This window comes from Lynx canadensis, chromosome B1, assembly GCF_007474595.2.
Source record: "Lynx canadensis isolate LIC74 chromosome B1, mLynCan4.pri.v2, whole genome shotgun sequence".
NCBI lineage: Eukaryota > Metazoa > Chordata > Mammalia > Carnivora > Felidae > Lynx > Lynx canadensis.
The window spans coordinates 88,883,939-88,905,559 of NC_044306.2; the positions used below are offsets into that span (position 1 = coordinate 88,883,939).

The 21,621-nt window shown below is 34.0% G+C and overlaps 1 long non-coding RNA gene across 1 annotated transcript in view; it reads left to right on the forward strand.

The window, feature by feature from the left end:
- The window catches only part of LOC115512243, a 92,921-nt gene that overhangs the window by 30,311 nt on the left and 40,989 nt on the right, over positions 1-21,621 (forward strand). The window contains exon 2 of the long non-coding RNA XR_003968332.1: positions 7,828-7,922. This is a non-coding gene — a long non-coding RNA (uncharacterized LOC115512243). The remainder of the gene's footprint in view (positions 1-7,827; positions 7,923-21,621) is intronic.

Consider the following 21,621-nt stretch of genomic DNA (forward strand, 5'->3'; position numbering starts at 1 on the left):
TGAGAAAATTGAGATTTAGAGAAGGTAAATGATTTTCCCAGGGGCATGTGTTTACTTATTTTTTTGTTTATTTTTGTTTGTTTATGATATTGCCCAGGCAGGCCCTCTACATATATTTTTTTTAACATTTCTTTTGGAAGATGTTCTCTATTTATTAAAGAATAAATATGTCAGATTAAATTTAGGAACAGTGTTAAATTTCGGGGCACCTGGGTGGCTCAGTCAGTAAAGTGTCTGACTTGATTTTGGCTCAGGTCATAATCTCAAGGTTCATAAGATTGAGTCCCACGTTGGGCTCTCTGCTGATAGTAAAGAGCCTGCTTGGGATTCTCTCTCTCCACTTTCTGCCCTTCCCTACCTTCTCAAAATAAATAAATAAACATTAAAAAAAGATAGCAGTGTTAAATTTCAATGATCATTCCATATCTCCAACTCAGTTGTTCTCCAATATCCGTTACTGGCATCTGTTCTTTCAACCTCTTGGATACTAATCTCAAATCCATTGTTATTGTACAACCATGAAGATATCATGTTAGGTATTCTCAGTATATCTTTTTACATATTTATATGTGTGATAAAATAGCGTTATACAAATACATTTATACATTGTGAGACATATTCTCAAAATTTCAATTAATTAAATAAACATGCAAAATACACACCTAAATGATTATTGTGCTCATTCCAATTGTCTCTAAATGTATAATTTGACCTAGATAGAAATTATTTATTTAGTTATAGGTGAGACAGGGCAAAATAATTGATAATATATGAAGATGATAAAATGAACAAAATGCACCTAATCATTGCCATGTAGACAGACGAAGTATAGAACTACATGAGTATACCCTTTTCAGCAACCCAACATTCTATCCTTTCACTATCTTAGCCCTATATACTGACCCTTCCTGTACATCAATACTTTCCATGTTTCCATCTGTTTCTTTTAGCATCTACAGACTACCCCACCCCAATTCCACCCCCTTTTCTTGCAAATACACTATTTAATTAATACCCACAAGTCTTGTTCTTTCTATTCTCACTACTTTTGTACTGCTTGCCCTTATTGCTGGTTCAATTTGGCCACACCTTTCTCTGAGTTTAATCTTAGCTAACACTGGAGGGCATATTAGAGAGAAACATTCAATTTGTGATGTTGTGTTTGTGTGGTCTAACATTTAGCTGAAACTTCAGCACTTTTTAGCACTTATTCTTTTTGATGTATCTGATATTTTACATTTCGGTAGTTGTTATCTCAAAGATTCACCAGTTTCTTAAATCTTCTCTCTCCTTCACTCTCACTCATTCCTCTGTTGAAAATCTTACCTGCTACTTCACAGGAAAAATGGAGGTCATTATATATTACCTTTAATTTAACCCATCTATTTAGCAAATATTTATTGTGTTCCTTTCTGTTTTGGATAAACAACAATGGAAAAGTGTTGTTGTGAGCCCTTAAAATTAATGAGGAAAATTGGTATGGCAGACTCCTAGCTGTCCTCACTATCTCCCTTTTCCATTATAATTGAGTTTAACTGGTGCATGGCCATTTAATGGTGTTTAGGGACACAGGGTGCCATAACTGGTGTTTTAAATTTTATTTCATGTTTATTTTCAGACATTTTATATAACTGATCTGTATTTGTTGTATAATTCTTAAGTCTCTGAGAAACAGAAATTAGTGACTAATGTGTAAAGTTCAATATGCTAAGTGCTGCACGTGGTTTATGTTGTTTGATCCTGATTGCATACTTCAGAGAGTTTGGTGATCAATTAGGTAGACACATCTGAGTAAATACTAGTGAAAAACTGAGGTTTACAAGGGCTAAATATGTAGCTCAAGGTCAAACATCCAGTGATGATAAGGACCTATCTTATAAATATGGGAGAATCTGGCCAAGAGACACATATAATTAATCTTACAATAGTTAATAATTTCTAAGTATCATAGAATTTCTAAGAAATAAACTTATCCTTGACTACGTCTACTAAAAGCTTAATTCTAACACTTTCATGTCTTACAAAGGCACTTAGGGGAGCATAAATTTGATGTGTCCTAAAAGGCTCAACAAGATATGGTCACTATTTATTCCAACCAACCTCATATTGAATCCCCATCTCCTAGACTCTGAAACCCCAGCCACGTTGGTTCTTTGTTCTGTTTGTTCAGTGAATACAACATGATCTCTTCTATGACAAGTTTTTTTGCATGTGATGTCCTTTCTATCTATGAAGATTTTTACAACCTTGGGTCCTTATCCTACTTTTTCTATTGTATACCATTAAATATATTGACATGATTATAAGATAAAATATTTTAATGAGGGGCTCCTGGGTGACTCAATTGGTAAGAGTCCGACTCTTGATTTTGGCTCAGGTGATGATGTCACAGTCATGAGATCAAGGTCTACATGGGATCCGTGCTGAGCATGGAACTTGCTTGGGATTCTCTCTCTCTGCCCTGTCTCTTTGCCCATCCCCTGTTTGTGCTGTCTCTCTTTCTCAAAATAAATAAATAAGCATTTTTTAAAAATAAACTTTTTATTTTAAGATAATTATATATTCCCATGCAGTTCTCAGAGATAATAAATACAGAAATATTTTGTCAACTTTTCACCTATTGTTCCAATGATAACATTTTACATAATTACAGTATACTATCACAACCAGGAAATCAGCATTTATACAATCGACCAACATTGCTCAGTTTTCATTGGTTTTATATGTACTTATTTGTATGTGTATATTTATTTTCTTAATGTTTTGTTTATTTGTTTAGAGAGTGGGGAAGGGACAGAGAGAGAGGGAGAGAGAGAATCCCAAGCAGGCTCCATGCTGTCAATGCAGAGCCAGACCCGGAGCCCCATCCCACGAACTGGTAGATCATGACCTGAACTGAAATGCAGAGTCAGACCCTTAACCGACTGAGCCCCCCAAGTGCCCCATGTCTGTGTATATTTCTACACAATCTTATGTATAGAATCACATGACTATAGTCATAGACCATAGCCAACATACAGAACAATTCCATCACAAGGATCGCTAATTATACCCTTCTGTGGCCACAGTTACCTCTCTTCCTCCTTCCTTTATAATTTCTGACAACCACTAACTATTCTCCATTTTTAAAATATTATCATTTGAAGGCTATTACATAAGTTGAATGTATGCAAGCTTTAAATTTTTTTCTTTATTGTTTTTTGATAATAAACTTTTTAATTTTTTAGGATACTTGAGATTTACAGGGGAGTTATGAAGATGGTTCAGAGGGTCCTGATGTGCCTGCACCCAGTTTCCCCTATTATTAACACCTTACACCTTACATTAATATAGCACAATCATTACAATTAATGAAATCATATTGATACATTATCATTAAAGTAGAAGCTCTTTCATATTTCCTCAGTATTTACGTAAATATCATCCACCTTTTCTGTTCCAGGATTCTATCCAGAATACCACATTACAGTTAGTTGTCAATTCTCCTTAATATCCTCTTGGCTGTGACAGTTTCTCAGAAATTTTTTTTGATAACCTTGGCAGTTTTGAGGAGTACTGTTCAGGTATTTTGAAGAATGTCCCTCAGTTGGATTTGTCTGATTTTTTTTTTAATGTGTATTTATTTTTGAGAGAGAGAAAGAGACACAGAGCATGAGTGGGGTGGGGCAGAGAGAGAGGGAGACACAGAATCAGAGGCAGGCTCCAGGCTCTGAGCTGTCAGCACAGAGCCCAATGCGGGACTCAACCCCACGAGCTGTGAGATCATGACCTGAGCATAAGTCAGATGCTCAACTGACTGAGCCACCCAGGCGCCCCTGATGTTTTCTGGGTTTTGTTTTGTTTTGTTCTCATGATCAGACTGGATTTATGAGTTCTGGTGGGAAGATCACAAAGGTAAAGTACCATTTTCATCACATGTTATCAGGGGTTCATGCTATCAATATGACTTATCACTGCTGATATTAACCTTAATCATTTGAGATAGTATTTGTCAGGTTTCTTCACCGAAAAGCTGTTTTTTTTTTTTTTTTCACTTTCCAAACAGTATTCTTGGGAAGTCACTGTGTGTAGTCCACCCTTAAGAAGTGAGAAATACGCTCCACCTCTTTGATGAGAAAGTGTGTTATACATTATACAGGCTTTTTCTTTGGAGATTTGTCTCTTCTTCCCCCTTTAATTTTTCATTTTCTTATTTACTATAAACTCATGGGTACTTGTTTCATGCTTTATATTCCAACAATGTTTGATTTTGTTTAAATTGTTTCAGCTTGGGTCATTGGGACCTCCTTTGGTTGGCTCTTGTGTCTTTTTCATATACCGCCATTATTGTATGTGTGTATTTTCTTCCTTATTGTTGTTGATTCCTTATTTGCTGGCAATACAAGATATTCCAGGCTCATCTTTTATACTTACTTCATCAGTCGTAGAATTGGCCATTTATTTAAAGAGCCCTGCTTCCTCTTATTGGAGAATGGTATTAGAAACTAAAATCTAGATGCTAGGTTTACTCAGTATGTATGTAGATTTCAATAGTGTGTTCTGTCTTATTAGTGTGGAGTATCACATTGGTGTAGGCATATCATAGTTTGCTTAATTATTCACCTGTTAAAGGACATCTGGGCTATTTCCAGTTTGGGGCTGTTAATAAAGCTGCTAAGAGAATTCATATTCTATAAACTAAATTCCCAAGAGTGCAATTTCTGGATCATATGGTTAGTGAATAGTTTTATAAGAGTCTGGCTAAATGTTCTCTGGTATGGCTGTATCATTTTACAATCCGTTCCCACTAGCAATTTATGAGTGATCCAGTTTCTTACATCATTGCCAGAATTTGATATTATTTTCTACACCATTTTGATGTGTGGAGATATTTTATTTTGGTTTTACAATAATACTTTACTTACATACTACTGAGAAATAAGGACAGATGGAAGGAAGAGCACTACAGCGAGTCTGCAACGTTAAAACCTAACAAAAACGCACCACAAAATCAGTAATTGGTAGTTAAGATCTCTTCCTTATCCATATCTTAGGTAAGAGGCCATTTTCTTACAGAAGCTTTGCCTGATCCTGCAAGCTGGCTGAGGTCACCCGCTCTAAGAGTAGTAGTTACGTGTTTATTTTCTCCATACTACTAATAACGCCGTGTAACTTTATCCCAGAGTATTTAATTGTTGTTTCCTTTTTCCTGTCTAAACTGGAAGCTTCACAAAGGCAGAGACTATTTCCTTTACCACACTACCTCCAATACCCATGCCAGGTGCTGGTGTATAGGTGTTTAAAACTATGGTTAAATTAATACATAGACATGTTCTTCACTAAGTAGTGCACGTTCTCAACCAAGTAATTTAATGTCCTTCAAATTGCATTTACTTAGTTACACAACAGAAAATTGATTTAAATCAATTCTAAGACTCTAGACTTCCAGTTACAGAAAAAACGGGTGATAAACGACAAAGAGAAAAAGAGATGATTTTTATTTTCAAACTCAATACTACTAAAAAAAAGAAATACCATTTAAAGTTATCAATTGAGTATACTATCTTCATATATTTCCAAAAACAAGGCTAAACGATTTTTTCTTTTGCAAAAATTACCTCAATCCCCATCCTCAACCTGGTTGAATATGCTGAGACACCTTTGACTAAGTTGGTCCGTCTTCTCAGGAGCCTTCAGTCTCTAATTATCTTGTGGAAGAAGGCTGGAGTTCCTGCTGTTTTTATATCAGTCTTCAAGTTAAGATGATACTAGAACACACACAAAAAAAAAATCCTTATACCCAATAAATATTTGGTTTATAGAAATTTCCAATAAGGAAAAATTTGTCAAAACAGAGTGGCTTTGAATTTTGTTAGTTATGGATCTATAGTTATAAGATATTTCACAACTGCTCTTAAATACTGATGTCAATACAAAATAATTTCAGTATATTTATTGAAAACAGTTTCATGACACAAATATATTGCCAAACTTATGACTAGTGGAATAAAAATTAAATTATGTGCCATGGCTCAGGATAGCCAATGCATTAAAATCTGATGTGCTTGACATGTACCCAATAAAAGAGAATGTAATAAATCATACTCAATATAAAATATTAATAATAAATGACACATATGTGGTTTTTTTTATAGGAAAGTAAACTAAAATCATAGTAAAAGGGCATGGGTCATAATGAAAGCATTTCAAATTAAATATAGAATATTCTTCAGACAATTTGTAATGTGTTCCAGCAATTTTAAATCATTTTCCTTATATAATTGCATATTTTTCAATAAACATTAATAGAGTATAACTTAATCTTTATGTATAGAAATAACTTGAGGGATATGGCAATACTTACTAGTTTATATGATCAATGTAAATAGTTTAACTGGATAATTCAGGCCAAAGTGTTTCATATTTAAATACAAATTAATAAATAAATAAATATGAATTTAAACAATACAAAAAAATTCTACTTATCCACAATCCATATGCCTGGCTGATCTTTATATGGCTACATTATGTCCAGTTAGATACAGCTTCTATGTCACAGCCTTAAATAAAGTTGCCCTCAAATCTCTTCATTTCCACTGACTGGGAAAATAATGGTTTACACCTCAGAAGGAAAATGTGAGGATTAAATAAGATGTTGTATGTAAAAGAGTTAGAATAAAATCAATTATTATAAGTTATTGTACTATTATTATCCACATAATAGTTATTGTTTTTTCCCCCCTGTGAAACAGCACTAAATAAAGAATGTTATGTTGCAGCTTCAAGGAAAATGTAAATGAAATGAGGGCAAATTTCCTATGCATTACAAACTTTGTTCCCCAATTTGACTTTGAATCTCCTGATAGCCAAAACAAAATAAGAAAATGTGACTAGTTGCATAATTTTCTTTGTCCATGAGAAAATGATGTGGTAAGGAGAGACAAGGATTTTAAATACCTATATTTTAAAGTATTTGTGTCATGGACTTTTATTAAAGGCATAGTAAGTCTGCATCTGCTTTTATTCCTCTATCAGTATAATTTGAGCTAAAACTTCAAAGCTTAATGAACTGAAATCAGTTCTGTAGGAGTCTGTGACAATGTACAGGCAGTATAGTAGAGTAAGGAGAGTGACCTCGTTTTGAATCCAGGTTTTACCTCACTTGTGGATGGCCAAGCAAGTAACTTAACTCAAGCATATATAAAGCCTCGGATTACCTTGCAGACTGATAATTCAAATTCATTCAGTGTCCAAAAAAGTTCATAAAATGAAATGAAATTATTTGTATTCGTTACTTATACCAGTAGATAGCCAAGTTCTCCAGAAGAGTAACCAAGATAGATTTATTTTTATAATGGCAAGGCAAGTTTCTTATGGCTGGAAGAATCTTCCGCAGACCTATGTTCTCATAGGAAACTGAGGACTTAGAAAGATGTTTCATGGTTCCTTATTTTTATAGTTGTCTTGGTAATTTTTCAGTTACTTTTCCATTTAAGAAGATGTGTATCATTTATCTTTGTCAGTTGACATCTTTCCATCAATCTTGCCATCGACCTCAAAGGTTGGTGTCAGAATATAGATTAGCACAAAGGCTTAGAATCTGAATATTAGTTTGATTTGAAATAATTAGGAACAACAGCAGCAACAAAACTTGGGAAAGAAAATGATACTAGATGGCTAAGATTGCACCCAGATCATTCTAAACAAAGAGCTTATAAATATTTACCAGTGATGAAAGATTGTTTCAAAAGAGTATGATCATTACTTCCCGTGATTTGTGACAGAATTACATGCTGGATTAAAAATAAATTGTCGCCAAAATGATAAAGTTCTCATTTCTCCTTTTAGATTCTAGACTCTATTGACTTTAACCAAAGAAGTAGAGATGCCTGAAAGTTTCCAACAGATTGAAACTGAGAAGCACCACACCAGAAATCTAGCAGGTAAGCAAAACAACAACTGAAATTGTGGATTCTCATGTTTTTGTGCATAAATATTTGGGGTGTTAATGTTAAAAATGTTGGTAGGTCAGAGGACCTCCTCAACCCCATCCTCTCTAAAATAGAAGTTTGGCATAAGTAAAAATATGCTAGAGTGAGAGGTTGTTTGTTTTCAACTCAAAGCACCACGCAGAGAAGAAAAGGAAGAAAATTTAAAGTATGGAAATTAGTATTAACTGTGTTCTTAAAAATTCTTTTGTTTTGTTTCATTTTTTGTATCATAATAAGTGTTCCCTTTAATCCTCATCACCTATTTCACCCATCTCTCCCCACCATCCCTCTGGTAACAATCAGTTTATTGTTTTTCTCTCTCTCTATATATATATTTTTTCTCCTTTGCACATTTGTTTTATTTCTTAAATTCCACACATAAGTGAAATCATATGATATTTGTCTTTCTCTAACTAACTTCTTTCACTTAGAATTTTACTCTCTGACTCCATTCATGTTGCAAATGGCAAGATTTCATTCTTTTTTATGGCTGAATGATATTCCATTGTATTTATATCACCTCTTATTTATTTATTCATCTATCGATGGACACTTGGGCTTCTTCTATAGTATGGCTGTTGGAAATAATGTGCAATAAACATAGGGGAGCATATATTCCTTTGAATAAATGTTTTTGAATTTTGGGAGTAAATATCTACTGGTGCAATTATTGGATCATAGAGTAGTTCTATTTTTAATTTTTGAGGAACCTCCATACTATTTTCAAGAGTGGCTGCACCAGTTTTCATTCCCACCAACAGTGCACAAGGGTTCCTTTTTCTCCACATCCTTGCCACCATTTATTGTTTCTTATGTTTTTTGATTTAACTGTTCTGACAGGTATGACCTCATTGTAGTTTTGATTTGAATTTCCCTGATGATGAGTGATGTTGAGCACCTTTTCATGTGCCTCTTGGCCATCTAGATGTCTTCTTTGGAGAAATGTCTGTTAATGTTTTCTGTCCATTTTTAATTGGATTATTTGCTTTTTGGGTGTTGATTTGTATCTGTTTTTTATATATTTTGGGTACTAGACCTTTATCAGATATGCCATTTGCAAATATCATTTCTCATTTGGTAGGTTACCTTTTAGTTTTAGTGATTGTTTTCCTTCACTCTGTAGAAAATTTTTATTTTGATGTTTTCCCAATAGTTTGTTTTTGCTTTTATTTCCTTTTTCTCAGGAGACATATCTAGAAAAAAAGTTGCTATGGCCAGTGTCAAAGAAATAACTGCCTGTGCTCTCTTCAAGGATTTTTATGGTTTTAGGTTTTACATTTAGGTTGTTAACCCTTTTTGAGTTTTTTAAGTATGGTGAAAGAAAATGGTCCAGTTTCATTCTTTCTCTTGTTGCTGTCTAGTTTTCCCAACAACATTTGTTACAGAGACTTCTTCCTATTGTATATTCATTCCTCACTTTTCAAAGGCTAATTAGTTAACCACATAATTGTGGGTTCATTTCTGACTTTTTATTCAATTGATCTCTGTGTCTATTTTTATGCCAGTGACCTATTGTTTTAATTATACTGCTTTGTAAAAAACTTGAAATTTGTATTAACTGTGTTTTAATATGCATGAGTCTCTAATCTATGGTTATACTTTTTTTGAATGAAGCATGAACACTTAGTTTGATGACCTATGAAACTAATTACTATAATATAAATTATAATGATACAGGCATACTTTTTTTTTTACTTTTTAATAAAATAATCTTCAGAGTACAGGATCTCAGAAATTATTTCATATGTGGACCATATTCATTTGAGTGTAGAGTCAGAAATGCTTAAGTGACATAAAACTTTTTTTGCTAAAATCTATATACCAGTTTTACCCTCAAATTTCTATTTGAATGATGAGTAAATTCATGATACATGGCCAGTAAGGAAGATTCAGAGAATGAATGTTTGCCTAACATGTCAAAGCAGTTTCACTATTAGTGGAGCGATCCGTGATTTCAGTGTATTCTACATTGGTCTAAAGACATGATGATCGAAGGGTTAACTAACTTTCTCCTTCAGGCTAGTTGTGTTTGGGGGAAGATATTTTGTTACACTGGAGCCAAAAGAGATAAGTGGGGGAGGCTGGAACTATGCCCAGCTTCTCCAATACCAAGATCCTTGGGAAAATAACTTTTTCCTGTTCTCATCCCCTTGAGGTGTTTTGTCAACTATGATTTTTACTAAGGTTTCTTAGGAAGGGAAAGCATCTGGCAAGGAGCTGGAAGTCTGTCCCTCCTTTCTCCACCACTTTTACTTCTTTTTTTAAGTAAAAAGTATGTAAGAGGTGAAGTTACATTAAAAATATTCAATAAAAATTGGGGCGCCTGGGTGGCGCAGTCCGTTGAGCATCCGACTTCAGCCAGGTCACGATCTCGCGGTCCGTGAGTTCGAGCCCCGCGTCGGGCTCTGGGCTGATGGCTCAGAGCCTGGAGCCTGTTTCCGATTCTGTGTCTCCCTCTCTCTCTGCCCCTCCCCCGTTCATGCTCTGCCTCTCTCTGTCCCAAAAATAAATAAACGTTGAAAAAAAAAATTAAAAAAAAATATTCAATAAAAATAAAATTATTATATAGAAAAGACAAATTTTCAAGTCAGTTATCAAAATGTTAAACTGCAGGATATTTGACAGTAGTACTATTGACCAGGATCAGCAAGAGAAGCTGGTAATAAGACAGTGGAGTAAAGATCAAGGCAATTTCTGGTTCTACATGTAAGGAGCTTAGAAGTCACCACTCTGTCCTAACAAGTAAAGATATGAACAGGCTGAAAAATCAACAACTCTTCTTTGATCCATAAGACAGTAGAGATCACAAGACAAATCACTGTTCTCCAACTGGAGAGGAAGAGAGATAAATATAGGGAGGCATGGCTTACCAGAGCAGAGTTGCTCAAACAGAACCGCTACAAGAACCAGTGCTGGGGAACGTAAACCTGAACTGTAATTGACAAATTGCTGGAGGCTCCTGATTCCAAAGTTAATATGGAGTTGCAAGACCCAGAATAGCCAACACAGTATTGAAGGAGAAGAACAGAAGTTGGAAGACTGACTCTTCCTGACTTGAAGACTTACTATTCGGCTACAGTTATCGAGATAGTATGGTATTGTCAAAAGAATAGACAAATAGATCAATGAAACAGAATAGAGAGCCCAGAAATACATACTCATAAATATAGTCAGTTTATCTTGGACAAAGGAAAGAGGCAATACAATGGAGCAAAGACAATTCTTTCCAACAAATGGTACTTAAACAACTGAACATCTACATGCAAAACATGAATGTAGACACAGACCTTATAATACAAAATATTAAGTCAAAATGGGTCATAAGCCTAAATGTAAAATGTAACACTATAAAATTCCAAAAGATAACATAGATGGAAACCTGGATAATCTTTTATATGGTGATGACTTTTTAGATATAACACCAAAAGCATGACCCATGAAAGAAATAATTGATAAATTGGATTTCATTAAAATTAAAAGCCTTAACTCTGTAAAAGACAATGTCAAGATAATGAAAAGACAAGCCACATACTGGGAGATAATATTTGTAAGAAACACAATTAATAAAGAACTGCTATCCAAAATACTCTTAAATCCAAAGAACTCTTAAAATTTAACAATAAGGAAACAAACGACTCTATTTAAAAATGGGCCAAAGATTTTACCAGACATATCACCAAATAAGATGCACAGGTGATAAATAAACATATGAAAAATTATATGTCATCAGGGAATACATATTAAAACAACAATGGTACACCATTACATGCCTACTAGAATGACCAAAATCCAGAATACTAACAACACCAAATGGTAGTGAGAATGTAGAGCAACAAGAATTTTCATTCACTGATAATAGGAATGCAAGGTAGTATAGCTACCTTGGAAGATAGTTTGGTTGTTTCTTACAAAACTAAACATACCCGAGGTTCCTGGGTGTCTCAGTTGGTTAAGTGATTCTTGGTTTCGGCTCAGGTCATGATCTCACAGTTTCATGGGTTTGAGCCCCTCGTTGGGCTTTGCATGGAGAGTGCAGAGCCTGCTTGGGATTCTCTGTCTCCTTCCGTCTCTCTCCCACCCCACTCCCGCTGTCTCCTTCTCAAAGTAAATAAACTTAAAAAAACAAAAAACCTAAACATATTCTTGCCATATGATCCAGCTATTGTATTTATGTCCATACAAAAGCCTGCACACAGATGTTTACGAAAGCTTTATTCATAATTGTTAAAACTAGGAAACAAAAAAAAAATGTCCTTCAGTATATGAGTGGATAAATTGTTGTACATCCAAACGATGGAATACTATCTAGCACTGAAAAGAAATAAGCTGTTAAGCTGTGAAAAGACATGGAGGAAATTTAAGTGCATTTTACTAAGCGAAAGAAGCCAACGAGAGAGGCTTATATACTGTATGATTCCAACTGTATGACATTCTGGAAAAGATGAAACTATGAAGACAATAGAAACATCAATGGTTACAGGGATTAGGGAAAGGGAGGGTTGAATAGGTGGAGTACAGAGGATTTTTAGAGCAGGGAAAATACTTTGTATGATATTATAAGGATAGATGTATGTCATTATACATTTACACCATGTACATATACATCATAGACGAGTTAGGGGGATATTGCAGAAGAAGAATGATATGATTTCAGAACCCAGAGTATCTTTGAAAGTAGTAAAGAGTGAACAATTCAAGGGAAGTTTGCAGTAGACAGATTTGGAGGAAAATATAAGGAGTTTAGGTTAGGAAATGTTGATGGGATTTGTGTTAGATGTCCTATGTATGTGTTGAGTAGGCACCTGTGCTTTGGCAACGTGGTGTTTACAGATAGTCATTTATTATATGGGAACTAGCTATATAAAACATGAAAGCATTACTATGTTTTCTTCTTACCTCATATAATAGTACTATTAGATAATAAGAAAAGCTTATGTTTATCTTAAGGTAGTGCATTTAGTACTTTGAGGCCTAGAGTAAATATTTCTCTTTAATTTCTGATTCTTTGATAATGATTTTGCCAAACCTATACTATATTAGGAAATAAGAATTTTAAAACTTGGGGCACCTAGGTAGCTCAGTTGGTTGAGTATTAGACTCCTGGTTTCGGCTCAGGTCATGATCTCATGGTTCATGGGTTTGAGCCCCACATTAGGCTCTGTGCTGACAGCATGCAGCCTGCCTGGGATTCTCTCTCTCTCTCTTTCTCTGCACCTCCCCTGCTCTCTCTCTCTCTGTCTCTCTCTCTCTCTCTCTCTCTCAAAATAAATAAGTAAACATCTTTTTAAATAAAAAAAAATAAAACTTCATGGCCCATATTCTTTAGATCTGTGAAACATGCAGTATTTATTTTTCACTATGACAGTTTTAAGGTATACCTATCACATTAACTTTCTGGTAAAGTTTCAGGTATCCTGAAAATTAGCACAACAAATGAATCAGACACACAGAGATAATGCTTTTGCCAGCCCAGAAAATATATGCAGAGCTCCTATGCCTGAGTACCCCTTTATTCTTTTCATGATTTATCATGGAAATGTGAGTTGACAGTTTTATGTATGGAATGCAAATCTGGCTCACTTTATCAATCCCATGCATATTAATATGTATATATGGTAATTTTTGTTGCTTGCAGAATGGCCCTTAGATACTGCTTCCATTCTATGCAATTTAACAGGTGAAATGTTGGAAGGTACACATTTCATGGGCTGTTTTTATTAAACCAGTAAAATGTTTGTAGAAATCTGCTCGGTGATTGTAATTATTTTATTATATTCCTATACATGATCAAAAAAGAAGTCAGATGCGTTATCATATATATGCATGCATAATATATTTACCAATATAAATGTTTCTATTTATGGAACTAATAACTTTATTGAAGCAAGAGAGTCATTGGGGAAGAGTTGTTATGTAACGAAGGAGCACATTTTCATCAAGTTCCAGAAATGATCTGAATTAGAGTAATTATGAACTACCAACTAATTTTTTAGCTTTCTAGTATAATTATGAGAGAAAATAAAACTTCGTAATTCCTAATTATTCTTTCCACATGTCATATATCATTATCCACTAGACTTGGTTATGATGATGAAAACGTCCCTCTATCTTTCCTGCCTTTCCTTGCCACTATACTTCAAAGATTTAAAGAGTTTTTCTTTGCAGTCAAGAAGTTACATTTGAATCACAGATCCAAGCACTTACTAGTTGGGAGATCTTAGACAAATGTTTTAAACTTCTAAGAGTTGGGGCCTTTGGGTGGCTCAGGAAGTTAAGCATCTGGCTCTTGGTTTCAGCTCAGGTCATGATCTCACACTTCATGAGTTTGAATCCCACATTGGACTCTGTGCTGACAGTGTGGAGTCTGCTTGGGATTCTCCCAAGGGGAGTCTCTCCCTCTTTCTTCCCCTCCCCCATACTTTCTCTCTCTCTCTCTCTCTCACACACAAAATAAATAAATAAACTTAAAAAATTCTCTAAGAGTCAATTTCTCCAACTATAAATTATATAATAATACTAATAATAATTATTTTATGTAGATTTTAAGGATACGAGTAATTAAGATAAAAGAGGTAAAATGTTTTCCTACAGAGTTAGCACTCAATGTGATTTCTATTAGAACTATCATTATCATTATACATATATTACTTATACTAAAGATATATCCTGACTTGTTTACAGGCAATAGCTCTACCTAAGAAGTACATAGATTATATATTTGCTCAGAAAACCTACACTTAAAAGTATTCTCTCTCTTTTATGTTCTGTAATTACACTGATCCATTTCTGTGTGTGTGTGTGTATACTCATATATACACACACACACACACACACACACATATGCATGGCACATTTCTTCCATTAAAGACAACAACAAAATACTCCTCGGATCCCTTCTTCTAACCTGTACTCCCCTCCTCCAGTTATATTCTACCTCTCTGCACTAGCAGCATCCCAATTTCTTGAATTGCTATGCTTTTTTTTTTTTTTTTTGGATTCCCCACCTCACATTTGCTTCTCCATGATGGATTTGACCCTCATCCCTTCCTTCAAGTCCAGCTGAGTAGTCCTTACTAATCTATAAATCTATAAATATATATATAATATATATAATATATAATCTATAAATACAATGAATATTTTCTCAGTGTTTTTTTGTCCTACTTTAAGCAGCATTTCACTGAATTGGCTACTTCCTCTTTTTTAACATCACATCCAATGACATCAGTGTGGTTGGTTTCCTTCTAGCCTTTGGCCTATTCTCTTAGTCTTCTTGCCTCATCCTTCAAAGCTTTTCATTAATTGTTCTGGTTTCTCAGCAACTCTTGATCATTTACCAAAGTTTACACATGTTTTAAGCCTTTTAACTGCTCAGTAAATTATTAACAACAACAAAAAAATACAAACAACAGAAATATCTGATTGTTCTGGCTCAAAAAGTAGAGCACATAGTTGATGTATTTCTTTTCTTTGCCTCTCACATCCAGTACATCAATAAGTCCTGTCACTTCTACATTTGAAGTATTATTAAATCTGATGACTGTTCTCCATTTTCAGTATATCATTGTCTTCACTGGGGTATTGGAAAATAGCCATCTTATTTTTTTCTGTGTAGCTATAAAATAAACAAAATAATAGTACAACATACAGCAAAGTTAGGTTTGTATGTTATGTTGTAACAAGTGCTGTAGAGAAGATTAAGAAAGGAATGAACTAAGTATGATCTGGAAATAGATATGGTTTAAATTTAAATAAGAACTTGAACGTAGACCACGTTGAAAAGGTGATATATGAATGAATGTTCACAGTGTATTTATTCCAAATAAATGTACTTAAATAATTTAAGCAACCTAAAATTTTGTAAACTAAAATAAATACAGAGAGTTTACACTCTAGCACCTTACAAAAATATAATTCATTGTAAATCATAATGTGTGAAGAGGAAATATATGTAGCAAATGCTAAATGTGATTTAAACATTTTTTTTCCTAAGTGTTAGCAGAAACCCATGAAGGCAAATGGAATAGGAAGAAATCCTCAATGGAGTTTCTGTTTATGCAAACTCTAAGATATTGTGAAAGAATATCTGCCAACAGTAGCCCAAAAATTACCTGTGGTCTATATAAAAGTAAGGGAAAACATGTAGTATAAAGTTGAAGACATTGTATTGGAAGTTTTCTTTAGAGAAGTAGAGTTGCTGATATACTGTGGGTTTCCTCAAACCTATGATGAGGCAGTGCCTCCTCCTTATCTCAAGCAAAATAGGAATAGACTTCAAGTGAACCAAGTCTGTATTGAAGTCTGAAAAGTCTAAATACAAGAGGCCAGAGTGGTTTCCTGGGATTAACAAGGTCAAAAAGTACTACTTGGAGAGAGATCTGCACTTCTGTTAGCTGTCAAGCAGCCCTTTGTTTTTCATGCACTAGAGAAGAATACTGAACAAAAGAAGCAACAGTGAGTCATCTCTAAAGGATACTTTCCATGATCCCAGGAACCATTAGATCATGGTCTGAGCCAAAATCAAGAGCTGGACACTTAACTGACTGAGCCACCCAGGCACCCCAGACACCCTTTCCAGGAGGACTTCCAACCAGGGGTAGGGTATCTCCCAGAGGAAAGACTGGAAGTCTAGTATGGCCTAAAGGAGATGACACTTGAATGATAGGGATATAAATGATCACATATGAGAAGGAACACATCAACCACTTTAGGAATTCTAGGAAGCTATGCAACTGTGAAGAAAGTCTCACAAGAGAAAGAGGTAGCTTTTGGCATACGATTAACCCAAATGGTACTAACATTGGATTACAACCTTCCCAGGCAAGTGAGACCTTCTGACACTTCTCTCCCTGCTTCTGTTGGCTTTGAACTTGGGGGGTTCCCTAAAGATCCACAGTGTGGGGCAGGACAAAGCAACTATGCTTTTCCTTTTCTTTGATTGCTCATCAGCTGAGGAGAGACCGTTGTAGACTTGAAGAGAAGTTAAAGATTTGATGTTAAACTGGAAGGGATTTATTTTATCTGAAAAGAACCAGAAATCTATGAGATCTTCCTGAAATTTTCTTTAGACTTAAGGAAGAGAATCAGTATAAAGAGTGCTCTGAAAAAGGAAGTTAGTAGAAATAAAGTTTCTCCTTGACTACATCCTACCTACCACATCCACTTTTTCATTAAACTTAATATGTGCAATTTCACAAATTTCATTAATTTTTCATTGAGCTATAATTGGTTGTGTTGGGAACTTCATTGATTAAATTCATTTCTTCTTTATCTGAAATTAGACAGAAGTTCACTTAATATGAGCAATTTTGCAAATTATTCTCAATAATATAGTCAGGAATAATTGTGAATGACTTTGAAATTTGCAAAAAAAGATTACTGGGTGCCCTGTCTAGTTCATCCTTCAGTATCTTTGAGCTATGTTAACATTCTAAATTGTAAATAACTGACAGCAATGGATATAATTTTTTCTCATAGGCATGCAAAATAATTTTCTCTAGTGGAGGTACTATTGATCTTCTTTTCCTCCCTCCCAAAGAAGTCAGTTTTCAATCTATCTATTGACCAAGTTTATTACAACAATCCTGATTACTTAATATGTGCCTCTCAATTCTCCCTCAAGCTGTTTTGCAGTATCTTACTGGTTCCCTCATTAATGTATGACTGTCATGATTTCATCCTTTAAGAAAAAGTATTCTTTAAAATTGTGGAGTCTCCCTGGAGAACTCAGTTGGGTAGCCTGACAGAGTAGGCTCCAGGGGAATACATTTCATGCTGCTGGTCTGCTGATTTTTTGCTTGGCCCCAGAGCGAAATCCAAGTGGCAATAGAACTTTAATTGTGTTGATTTCATATTTCCTTCATTTTGTTCTCTTCTCTTGATTTTATGATTTATTTTGTTTTTTTTGTTTCACTTGTGTATTTTACCTTCCAATGTAACAATGATAAGTGGGAATTTGGTTTTATGATCTGACTTTGGTGATCTTTGTAGATGGATTATAGAGATCTATTCCGTTAGGTGAGAGATAACATAGAATAAAGTTTGTTATTCTTTTTTTTATTGTTTTTCTTTTGAAAAATCTGAATTCAAGTAAATTAAGAAGTATGTACCCACAGGAAGAAAAATGGTTCTTTAATATCTGTGTTTTGATATTTACTTTTGACTGGTGGCTGAAATTATACATCTGAAGCCATATGTGTCTTTTTGTCCGTAATTCTGAAAGGATTTTACTTTGCATTGTGTGAGTGTGAAATGTTTTACTCCCTCTAGAGGATTCCTCTAGAGGAACGAATTAAATAATAAAATATCTTAAGTTATAAGAACTCTGCTCTGATTTGCTTATAGAGATAATATATAAGCATTTATGTGAGTTAAATATTCTTAAAATTTCCAGAAAGTAAGAATATTAAAATGTTAATAGTTTATATGTCCTAAACTTAAAAAAAAAAACATTTCTTCTTAAAGAAAATAACTCAGAAATGTTCTAAGACACTAGATAATTAGGATAACCTTTGACAAGACTAGTTGAATAATTTTTGTTTTAAACAAATATAGCCATGTCTTATCTCTGATTTATTACTGTTAAGTACAATAAAATTATATATTTCATTCTACTTGGGTTTGTTTTCCTAAACTCTTACAAATATACTGATCAAATAAGGTAATAGTTTGTCTCAAATAGTTTAAGATTAAAAAAAAACTTTAAATTTGTTCAACTAAATTGAGTAATTATTTTGTCTAACTTTTTATTTCCATGGTAATTGTGTTTTGTAGTATGTCAGCTCAAAGGAAATTTTCTGAGATCTTTATATAATTTAAAACCTCAGTCTTATGCTTATTAATTAATGGATACTCATCGCATACCTAAATAATTTTTAAGAAAGATAGATTATCTAAGCATGGTTACTAAGCATCATTTTTATTTTATATGCCTTTTACCTCAATACTTTATACAGAAGCTGCATATAGCCTTGAGCCATAACTGTGTAAATAAGATGTGTTTGACCTTAAAAAGTTTTATTATGTGTCTATATGTAATTGCTAATCTGAAAAATTCTTGTGTAAAACAGACAGTTCTCATTAATCCCATACCTTGCTTTTACTGTGAAATAGTAGTTACTTTGGTTGAAAGTTATAAACCTATATATAGTAGGAGCAATGGTGGCAAAGGAATACAGTTGTGTGTGTGCTTTTGTTGATCAAAGAAAAAGTGTAGATTTTTCCTACCATGGCAGTTCTCAGGCTTCTTAGTCTCTGATCAGACCTTATATATTTTTGTGGGTGCCAAAGAGCTTTTGCTTATGTGTGTTGATTATCTGCATTTACTGTATTGGAACTAGAAACTGGCATTTTCAACACGTCAGTTTGTTTGAAGATAGCAATAATGAACACAGCATAAACATGAATGAAATATCAGTATTGTTATGAAATTATTTTGACCTTGAAGATTCCCTGAGAAAACCGCTGTCCTAAAGTCTCCATTGGTTCTAGAAAACGAAGGAACATAATGAAGGATAACATTTGGAAAGTGGATTTTATTTGCCTTGGCTTATAATACCTGTGTTTGGAAAGAAAAAAAAAAAGCTATAAAATATATTAAGATTTTAGCAAAGTCCACTCAATTTGGATGGGCTTGCTTTCATAGTTTCTAATTAGTGCCTTTAGCTACAGTAGGAGAGGTTATTTTTCAATTCGATGCAGTCTGCCTAGATGGAGATTCTGTGTTGTATCAGATTAATTTTCTGTGCCTTATGCTGAATTTATGATCTTCTAAAGAAGATTACTTAAAAGGAGGAATCTACTTTAAAATAAAAAGGAGGGGGAAAAAAGACCAAAGTTTCTGCATTTATGGAAGAGCTATAGTTTTTTACAATTATTTTATCTTCTATCTGTCCTTAAAATGTTTTGTCATTAATTAAATATAGAACCAGCTGTTGCTTCTCATGCACCCAACACCCTATCCTAATTGAATGCCTTAATATCTGACAACTCTTGGTTTTGCCTTGCCAAAATCTACACTACACTTGTAAAAAATCCGCTTAATTTTTTTTAAAACATTTTCCAGACAGTTTCTGAAAAATCATGCATATGTCCTTTCTCTCTATATATAAAGGGAGATGCTAGAAATCATTAGGATGTTTATGTGTTACTGTTATAGGGGTCACACAGAAAATTGTCAGATCAGAAGATATGCTTAGCCTTCCCTAAGTTTGTATAGGTAAGATGTTATTAATACAAATATTTTTTAAACTGTTACACTTTATGGGAAGACTGGGGATTTGTTAATATGCTTCTTTCCATAATACTAATTTATCCTCAGGGAAAGCACTAATCAAAACTCTTATGGTATAGTTACATACTATAATGCAATAGAGAATTTTTCTCTCTTCTGTACTGTTGGTTATAGAAATAAACTAACCACAGACAGGAATAAATCCTTACCTACAGATAGTTTTTATCTTACTATTAGGTTTTCCTGAAAGTTCTAATACAAGCTATAGTCCAAGGAATGTGTTTTTAAGAAAGAAAGACCATTTCAGAGTTTTGTGGAAAAATAACTGTATCAGGCATTTCAGGCTATTGATGCTAAGACACATACAGAGTAAACTTGTGAGTATAGGCTCTGTGCAGACATCACTTAGATGACTTTTAGACCTTATCAGTGAACTGAGTTAGGATTTCCAGTACTCATTTTGATCCAGACATCAGTCATCTGCAAATGGATGGGTAACCCAGGATCCAGCAAAACAAAAATTAATTACCTAGGACTGAATGAACTGATGAGAAAAATTACCTTGTGTTTATTTATTTCCAACATTGTTGATGTTGTTTTAGTGTTCCATTTTCCAGGTATAAACGGAAGTCCTTTTTCTTTATTCTTAAGCGATGCACAACTCACAACAATTCAATAACTCTGCTTTTATACATTGAAATAAGACATTTTAAAATGATATCTGATTCTCATTGATCCCTTAGAATTCATAAAATCTTACCGAGTCTCCTTACTTTTCATGACAAAAAAGGATAGATTTGTAAGAATCTGTTCTCCATTTCACCAGTACGTAATTGACAAATTGTAAAATCACAGCCATAACTGCAGTGTCATATTTGAAAACTGATGTTCATTAACTCAGGCCTGACAAGATAGTTTTGAACAACAGTGTTGGTTTTATTGACAGGCTCAGTGCCTACACAATTCTTTTAGGAAAACTTCCCTTACACCTGCTTTACAGGATTGGGCCTTTTAGATGGTAAGGGAGATAAATACCTGACAGGCCAGGACCCCTAGGAAATTTTGAAGATCTCTGGAAGAGAAGTCACTCAAATTTACAGGAACTGTGGTTGAAATCTGTGGAGAGAGTTTCATGGGTTTGTTTTCCTATCCTCCATATAGCAAATAAACAGAGACACTTAAAAGCATGATCTGAGATTCTTTATGATTTTAGATTCTTTTGGACAAAAATGAATTTTGTCCTTGTAGGTTGTTCAATACTCTACAGCATTTAATTTGCAAAAGAACCCTAAAGAAATTCTACAGGGTTAGTTAAAACACTTACTGAACTTAGGTAAATGACCAGACCAAACCTAATGAAACCAGTGTATTTTGTCTTGAGCAATAATGGCTTTCTTTGATATTATGATGATCATAAGA